This window comes from Pan paniscus, chromosome 16 (assembly GCF_029289425.2).
Source record: "Pan paniscus chromosome 16, NHGRI_mPanPan1-v2.0_pri, whole genome shotgun sequence".
Lineage (NCBI taxonomy): Eukaryota > Metazoa > Chordata > Mammalia > Primates > Hominidae > Pan > Pan paniscus.
Genome location: NC_073265.2, coordinates 10368898 through 10377805, shown reverse-complemented (window position 1 = coordinate 10377805; position 8908 = coordinate 10368898).

The following is an 8908-nucleotide window of genomic DNA, read 5'->3' as shown; positions in this document are numbered from 1 at the left end:
TTTGCTGACCGTCAAGGGCTCTCTTTTCTAAAACATAGGCATGGTAAGAATATGTGCAAAGGCCATGGGTGAAGAGCTTTTTATTTTGTTGCTTGTGTTCCAGTTGGTGCATTCTCAAGAGTACGTACTTTCTTTTCTTGTTCATTCTCTTCCTGAGCCTATCTTGGGATTTTCTAAGAAGGTTGCTATTAGTCTAGTCTTTTTCCAGCTGCTCCCTAGATTGAGGCGGGAGAGGAGAAATTCAGCAAAGATTTCTCTCTCCTCATCAAGGCTGTCCCTTGCCTGCTTTCCTGTGGGACAGATGGTGCATGTAGGCAAAAGGCTGGAACATGTCAGCTGCTCCTGTTACTTGGTGCTTTGAGCAGAAAGGCCTGTTGGGTTAGTTCCTGGGCTCCAGTGCTCAACGTGTGTGTGTCCTGTTTTGTGTTTTTACCCATCTTTCTGCCTTGGCTTTAGGTTTATATGTTTGCATTTATAAAAACTTCTTATGGAATAGAATTATAATGAAGAGGAGCAGCAAAGAGTTGTGGTTGAGAGCTGGCAGTACTGCAATCAGAATGCTTGGCTTGAATCTGGGCTCAAATGCTTGAGAGCTGTGTGACTTTGAGTATGGTTCTTTTCTTTTCTGGGCATCAGTTTCCTAATCTGTAAAAGGGATGGAAATAGGGCCAGGCATGGTTCCTTATGCCTGTAATCCCAGGTACTCAGAAGGCTGAGGTGGGAGGATAGCTTCAGCCTAGGAGGTCGAGGCTGCAGTGACCCATGATTGTGCCACTGCACTCTAGCCTGGGTAACAGAGTGAGACCCTGTCTCTAAAAAAAATAAAAAGAAAAGATGGAAATGAAATAGTAACTCACACGGTTTTTTTGTTTTGTTTTGTTTTTTTGAGACGAAGTCTTGGAATCTCACTCTATCACCCAGACTAGAGTGCAGTGATGTAATCATGGCTCGTTGTAGCCTTGACTTCCTGTGCTCAAGCAATTTTCCTGTCCCAACTTCCTGAGTGGCTGGAGCTACAGGCATGTGCTACCATGCCCAGCTAATTTTTGTATTTTTAGTAGAGATGGGGTCTCCCTATGTTATGCAGGCTAGTCTCTAACTCCAAGGCTCAGGTGATCCCTCTGCTCAGCCTCCCAAAATATTGGGATTATAGGCATGAGCCTGCAGTGGCCATCACATGGTTTTTATTTTTTGTTTTTTATTTATTTTTAATTTTTTATAGCTCTAGACCTGAATCCAGAACATGATTTTTAAATGAACTAATGTTAAAGTACTTAGAAAAGTATCTGCTGCATAGTAAGGATATGTGGTTGTACAATAAATAAAAATAAAGAGAGCTGCTCACATAGATTGCAGATTTCAAACCATCTAGTCTTTCTTGTTTTATTACATTGAATTTCTGCTTCTGAATTTTTAATTTTGTTATAAGAAGGATGTTAGTCCCTCTAAAGTATCATTTCCAATATTTTGTTTATGTTCCATAAATTTTAAGGTTATTTTACTTCAAATTATTTTATAATGTATACGCCTTTTATATTTGTTTTAGTTATATCAAAATGCAACTTTCAAAAATATTTTAGTGTGTATAATTATTTCAGATTACTATTAGTAGAAGTGCTTTTTTAAAAGACAAATATTATATTTAAGAGACCCTGCCATAAAAGTACTCCTCATGGCAGGGAAGATGGACTGGGGATGATGTGGCAGTTATACAGGGAAAACTTCACATTATTTTATATTTAAAACATAACCTGAGGCCGGGTGCGGTGGCTCACGCCTGTAATCCCAGCACTTTGGGAGGCTGAGGCAGGTGGATCACGAGGTCAGGAGTTCAAGACCAGCCTGCCCACTATGGTGAATCCCCGTCTCTACTAAAAATACAAAAATTAGCTGGGCATGGTGACATGCACCTGTAGTCCCAGCTGCTTGGGAGGCTGAGGTAGAGAATTGCCTGAACCCGGGAGGCGGAGGTTGCAGTGAGCCAAGATCGTGCTATTGCACTCCAGCCTGGGCAACAGAGTGAGACTCTGTCTCAAAAAGAAAAAAACCAAAACAGAAAAACATAACCTAATTTTATATTTTGTTTTGTCATACAGTTGTATTTGTTTTAAAATATCTTTCCACCCCCTCCAAAAGTATTTTATCCAAGTAGCAGCACATCTTATTTCCATGTCTGGGTTGGACTTTATTTATACTTGTCTGAAACTAAGGAAAAAGAAAGTAATTTATATCAGTTAAAAGACCTCTACTTCTCAATAAGTTGGGGGGTGGAGGAATGGGTCTCAATCTACCACTGACTTTTCTGCTAGAATTTTTTTTTATATTGATACCTCCCATTCTTTTTTATTTTATTTTATTTATTATTATTATACTTTAAGTTTTAGGGTACATGTGCACAATGTGCAGATTAGTTACATGGGTATACATGTGCCATGCTGTAGAATTTCTTAATGTTGCATCAGTGTTTCACAATGTAATCGAAAACTCAAAATAGCAATCTTCCTTTTTTATTTTATTTTATTTTATTTATGTTTTGAGATGGAGTCTCACTCTGTCGCTCAGGCTGGACAGTGCAGTGGCATGATCTTGGCTCACTGCAACCTCCAGCTCCCAGGTTCGAGTGATTCTCCTGCCTCAGCCTCCTGAGTAGCTGGGACTACAGATGCAGGCCACCATGCCCAGTTAATTTTTGTATTTTTAGTATAGACGGGGTTTCATCATGTTGGCCAGGATGGTCTGAATCTCCTGACCTCGTGATCTGCCCGCCTCGGCTTCCCAAAGTGCTGGGATTACAGGTGTGAGCCACCGCACCTGGCCTCAGAACAGTTTATATTTAAAAATTATTTCAAAGATAGGAGAGAGTTCCCATGTGTCTCATATGTTTCCCCTATTAACATGTTACACTTGTTTCATTGATGTACCAATATTGGTACATTTTTATTAACTGAAATTTATACTTTATCCAGATGTCTTTGGTTTTTCTAAAATACCCTTTTTCTGTTCCAGGATCTCACCCAGGAAATCACAGTACAGCTAGTACTCATGTGTCTCAAGGTTGTTCTTGGTTGTGACATTTTCTCACTTTGTTTTGATGACCTTGACAGTTTTGGGGATTACTGGTCGAATGTTTGTAGAATGTCCCTCAATTAGGGTTTTTAAAAACTGATTTATAATTCACATAGTATAAAATTTACCCTTTAAAAATATATAATTCAGTGCTTTTGAGTATATTCACAATGTTTCCCAACCATCCTATGGTTGGAAAATTAGATAACCTACTAATTCCACAAAATCCAGAATATTTTGATCATCCCAGAAAGAAACCTCATAACCAACAGCAATTACTCTCCTTTCACTCCTCTCCCATCCCCTGAAAATCACTAATCTGCTTTCTGTCTATATGGATTTGCCTATTCTTTTTTTTTTTTTTTTTAGATAGAGTCTCACTCTCTCACCTAGGCTGGAGTGCAGTGGTGCAATCTCGGCTCATTGCAACCTCCGTCTCCTGGGTTCAAGTGATCCTCCTGCCTCAGCCTCCTGAGTAGCTGGGATTACAGGCACGTGCCACCACACCCGGCTATTTTTTGTATTTTTAGTAGAGACAAGGTTTTGCCATGTCGGCCAGGCTGGTCTTGAACTCCTGACCTTAGGTGATCCACCTGCCTCGGCCTCCCAAAGTGCTGGGATTACAGGCGTGAGCCACCACACTTGGCCTGGATTTGCCAATTCTTAACAAATCATATAAAAAGAACCATAAAAACGCCTGACATGTTGCCTCATGTCTGCAATCCCAGTACTTTGGGAGGCCAAAGTGGGATGATTTTTTGAGTGTAGGAGTTGGAGACCTCTCTGGGCAACATAGTTAGACCAGGTCTCTACAAAAAATAAAAAAATTACCTGGGCATGGTGGTGCATGCCTGTAGTCCCAGCTACTAAGGAAGCTGAGGTGGGAGGATTACTTGAGCCCAGGAGATGGAGGCTGCAGTAAGCCATGATTGTGCCAATGCACTCCAGCCTGGGTGACAGAGTGACACTCTATCTCAAAACAAACAAACAAAAAACCCCATAATATGTGGCCTTTTTCTGTCTAGCTGCTTTCACTCAGCATAATGTTGTCAGGGTTCTTCCATGTTGTTTCATGAATCAACACTCCATTCCTTTTTATAGCAGAATGATATTCCATTGTACCATGCCATAGTTGTTTCCTTTTTCTTTTCTTTCTTTCTTTTTTTTTTTTTGGAGAACGGGTCTCACTCTGTTGCCCAGGCTAAAGTGCAATGGTGTAATCATAGTTCACTGCAGCCTCAACCTCCCTGGCTCAAGCAATCCTCCCACCTCAGTTTGGGTAGCTGGGACTAGAGGTGCACACCACTATGCCTAACTAATTAAAAAAAATGTTTAGTAGAAATGGAGTCTCGCTATCAGGGAGATCTTGGACTCCTGAGTTCAAGCAATCCTCTCGCCTTGGCTTCCAAAAGTGTTGGGACTGCAGGCATGAGCCATTGCACCTGGCCTCACATTTTGTTTATTCATTCATCAGTTGATGAGCATTTGAGTTGTTTCCAGTTTTTAACTTTTTTTTTTTTGAGACGGAGTCTCACTCTGTCACCCAGGCTGGAGTGCAATGGCAGGGTCTTGGCTCACTGCAACCTCCTGGGTTCAAGCGATTCTCCCACCTCAGCCTCCCAAGTAGCTGGGACTACAGGTGCGTGCCCTCACACCCGGCTAATTTTTGTATTTTTAGTCGAGATGGGGTTTCACTGTGTTGGCCAGGCTGGTCTCGAACTCCTGACCTCGTGATCAGCCAGCCTCAGCCTCCTAAAGTGCTGGGATTACAGTCATGAGCCACCACGCCCGACCCCAGTTTTTTAGCTATTATAAATAAGGCTGCTATGAAAATGCATATACATGTTTTTGCATTAAGATATGTTCTCATTTCTTTCTTTTTTTTTTTTTTTGGTGACAGGTTTTGCTCCATCACCCAGGCGGAGTGCAGTGGTGCCATCACAGCTTACTGCAGTCTCCACCTCTCAGGCACAAGTGATTCTCCTACCTCAGCCTCCCGAGTAGCTGGGACCAGAGGTGTGCAACACCACATTTGGCTTTTTCATTTTTTATTTTGTAGAGACGAGTCTTGCTATGTTGCCCAGGCTGGTCTCGAACTCCTGTATTCAAGCGATCTGCCTGCCTCGGCCTCCCAAAGGATTGGGATTACAGGCTTGAGCCCCTGTGCCCGGCCCCTATGTTTTCCTTTTTTTTTTTTTTTTTTTAAATTTGAAACGGAGTCCTGCTCTGTCGCCCAGGCTGGAGTGCAGTGGTGCAATCTCCCTCACCGCAACCTCTGCCTCCCGGGCTCAAGGGAGTCTTTAGTCTCAGTCCCAAGCAGCTGGGACTACAGGCGCCCGCCACCATGCCTGGCTAATTTTTGTATTTTTTAGTAGAGACAGAGTTTTACCATGTTGGTCAGGCTGATCACGAACCTCCTGATCTCAGGTGATCCACCTGTCTCGGCCTCCCAAAGTGCTGATATTACAGGCGTGTGAACCACCGTGCCTGGCTGTTTTCATTTCTTTGTGATCTGCTTAGGAGTAGAATTGTAGGTCATATGGTAACTTCAGGGTTAACATTTGTAAGCGTTGTCAAACTCTTCCACTGTGGCTGTGCTGTTTTACATCCCAATCAGCAGTGTTAGAGGGTTCCAATTTCTCCACCTCCTCCACAACCCTTGTCATTGTCTTTTTAATTCTAGCCCCAAGTGGCATCTCATTGTGGTTTTCATTTGTACTTCTCTAATGACTTAACGATTGTGTCTTTTCATGTGCTTATTGGCCATTGGTATTTAAGAACTATTTTAATCCTTTGCCCATTTAAAAAAAATGTTTTTGTCCTTTTATTGTTGAATAGTAACACTTTTTTTTTTTTGAGACAGTCTCACTCTATTACCCAGGCTAGAGTGCAGTGGCGTGATCTGGGCTCACTGCAATCTCTGCCTCCTGGGTTCAAGGGATTCTCCTGCCTCAACCTCCCGAGTAGCTGGGATTACAGACATGTGCCACCATGCCCGGCTAATTTTCATACTTCTAATAAAGACGGGGTTTCACCACATTGGCCAGAATAGTCTCGAACTGCTGGCCTCAAGTGATCTGCCTGCCTCAGTCTCCCAAAGTGCTGGGATTACACTTATGAGTCACTGCGCCCAGCCAAGTAGTAACACTTCTTTATACATTCTGGATACTACACTCCTAGTAGCTTTATGTTTAGCAAATATTTTCTCCCATTCTCTTGGCTGTCTTTTCACTTTCTTAATGTCCCTTGAATCGAAAATTTTTATGTAACTGTGATGAAGTTCAGTTTATTTATTATTTTTGGTTGCTTTTGTTTTAGGTGTCATATCTAAGAAACTGTTGCCTAATTCAAGGTTACACGGATTTATATATATACACACATATATTTATACATGTATACATAAGTATACATGGAATATATATGTAAAATATACACATACACAAATGTTATATATCACATTTATACGTAGGTATATAGGTGTACCTGTATACATATATAACATGTATATATATGTTCTATAACAAGTGACTTATATTTTATTGATCTATTTTGAGTTAATTTTTGTACATGGTATGATGCAAGGGTTCTGATTAGTTTTTCTAGTCTCCTTTGTCTATTCTGTACAGAATAGTTTTATTGCAGTTTTAGTGTCCTTTAAGTACATAACCTTAAGTGTTTGGCTTGGGGATAAATGTAGACTTTGGGAAAATTGAATTGTTGGGAGACCTATCAGGGTCTACTAGCATGTCATAGTGGAGTTTAGTGGCAATGTCTCCTTCTCTGTATCTTCACTCCCCAGTTGTAGGATATGTTGAATCAGACCTATTATTAACTAACATAAAATATAAGTGAGCCTAATGGCAGTTCTCTTTAGATTTTCTGTAAAGCCCAGGACACCCATTGTGACCTCTCAGACTCCAAAGCGAATTTCCTAATGGAGTAGAACAAACAGGAAATTATGAGGAAAGGCAGTCAGAGTTTGAAAAGAGAACACACCAGAAACAATGGAAGATAGGTCCAAGAAACTAGATAAGTGTGAGTTGAGAATTGAATATAATTTTATTTAATTTTAATAATACTTTAATTGTAAAAGTAATTCATAATCACTGCAAAAAGTACCAAGCACTGTAAAAATTAAAAATACAAAACAATCTCAAATTGTGACAGCCAAGAGAAACCTAAAGAAACATGATTATAATGTTTGTGGCATGTAAGTTTGGTGTCCACAATGGAAAAAGGATATTAGGAAAAAAAAGAAATATAAGATAAATTAGTTAAAACAATGAGAATAAAAAATGAACACCCAATTCCTACTCCTAGAAGAAGTAGTACTCTTAACATTTGGTGAAGTTCTGAGAGCCAACATTTTTACCCAGCTTATACTAGGACCTGTTCTAAATAGTATTTTAGCTCATTTAATTGTTAAGCCATTGTATAAAGTAAACAGAATCCCTTCTTTTGTTACAGATTAGGAATTTAATGCACAGAGGGTTAGATAACTTGCTCAAAGTAACATTGTTGTCAAGAGTCAAAGCTAGAATTTGAATCAAAAGAGCCTGAGTCCAAAGGCATGGTTTTCATCACTGGACTATAATGGTGTGTATTCTTTCATAATTTTTTCAGTGTAAAACTGAACATACAGTATGCTTTTATTTTATTTATGTTTTTGAGATGGAGTCTTGCTCTGTCACCAGGCTGGAGTGCAGTGGTGTGATCTCAGCTCACTGCAACCTCCGCCTCCCAGATTCAAGCAATTCTCCTGCCTCAGCCTCCTGAGTAGCTCAGACTACAGGCATGTGCCATCACGCCCAGCTAATTTTTCTGTTTTTTGTAGAGATGGGTTTCATCATGTTGGCCAGGATGGTCTCGATCTCCTGACCTCGTGATCTGCCCACCTCGGCCTCCCAAAGTGCTGGGATTACAGGCGTAAGCCACTGTGCCCAGCCTACATTTTATTTTTCGATTGACTCCCGTGATCAGAGTCAACTTCCCATGTTATTTTATGTGAATATGTATCAATGAACTATTAGAAATTGCAATGTTTTTGTAGGTCAAAACAATTCAATATTGACAATTTTATATGATTCAGCCTAATACATCATTTTTTCCATCAGCCATATTGCATGTTATTGTTTATATATACGTTTATTTATTTAGCCTATCTGTTCTCTGTGAGGAACATTACACAGTTTCTGAGATTTTGTTACGATAGAAGTCAGCATTGATAAGCCTCTGCGCACCTGTTTTAATGTAGGATCATTGGGAACTGAGCAGTAGCTTACAGGGCTTGGGAGGGGATTTAACCATTTAGTCAACCTCCACTCACATCACCCTCCCTTCTTCGATAACGGGCAATTGAGAAAGGGCAAATGTGTGTAAAAACTATGCAGATGCAGTTTCAGGATTATTTTCTTCTTTTCTGCAGTGTCTTTTCCCAAGCTACATCAGCGTCTAAATTTTGGAGTTACTGATGCTTCCGTTATTTCTGCAGATAGAATATTATGTCGTAAATAATGTTTACTTGTCCGTTAGTATTATATAAAAGTGCCTGTTTCTCCCCACTCCAGCTATCATTGATTATTGGTAAAAATTTTAATGTATCCAATTCTAATAGGCAAAGAAAGGCTCTCCTACTTAGATCTTAGGTGGGGGTCTAAGTTCATATTTTTGTTTTACAAAAATTGAATAGCCAGTGTTTTTGAGTTGAATGATCTATCCATTCCGTATAGGAGAGTTTAATTATATTGTGATTTTGGGGGAGATAATTTTCACAATTTACCCCCTCAAAATGTAGAAAGTAGAAAAAGGGTAGAAAAATCGCACCAAATTTGAACAATGTAGC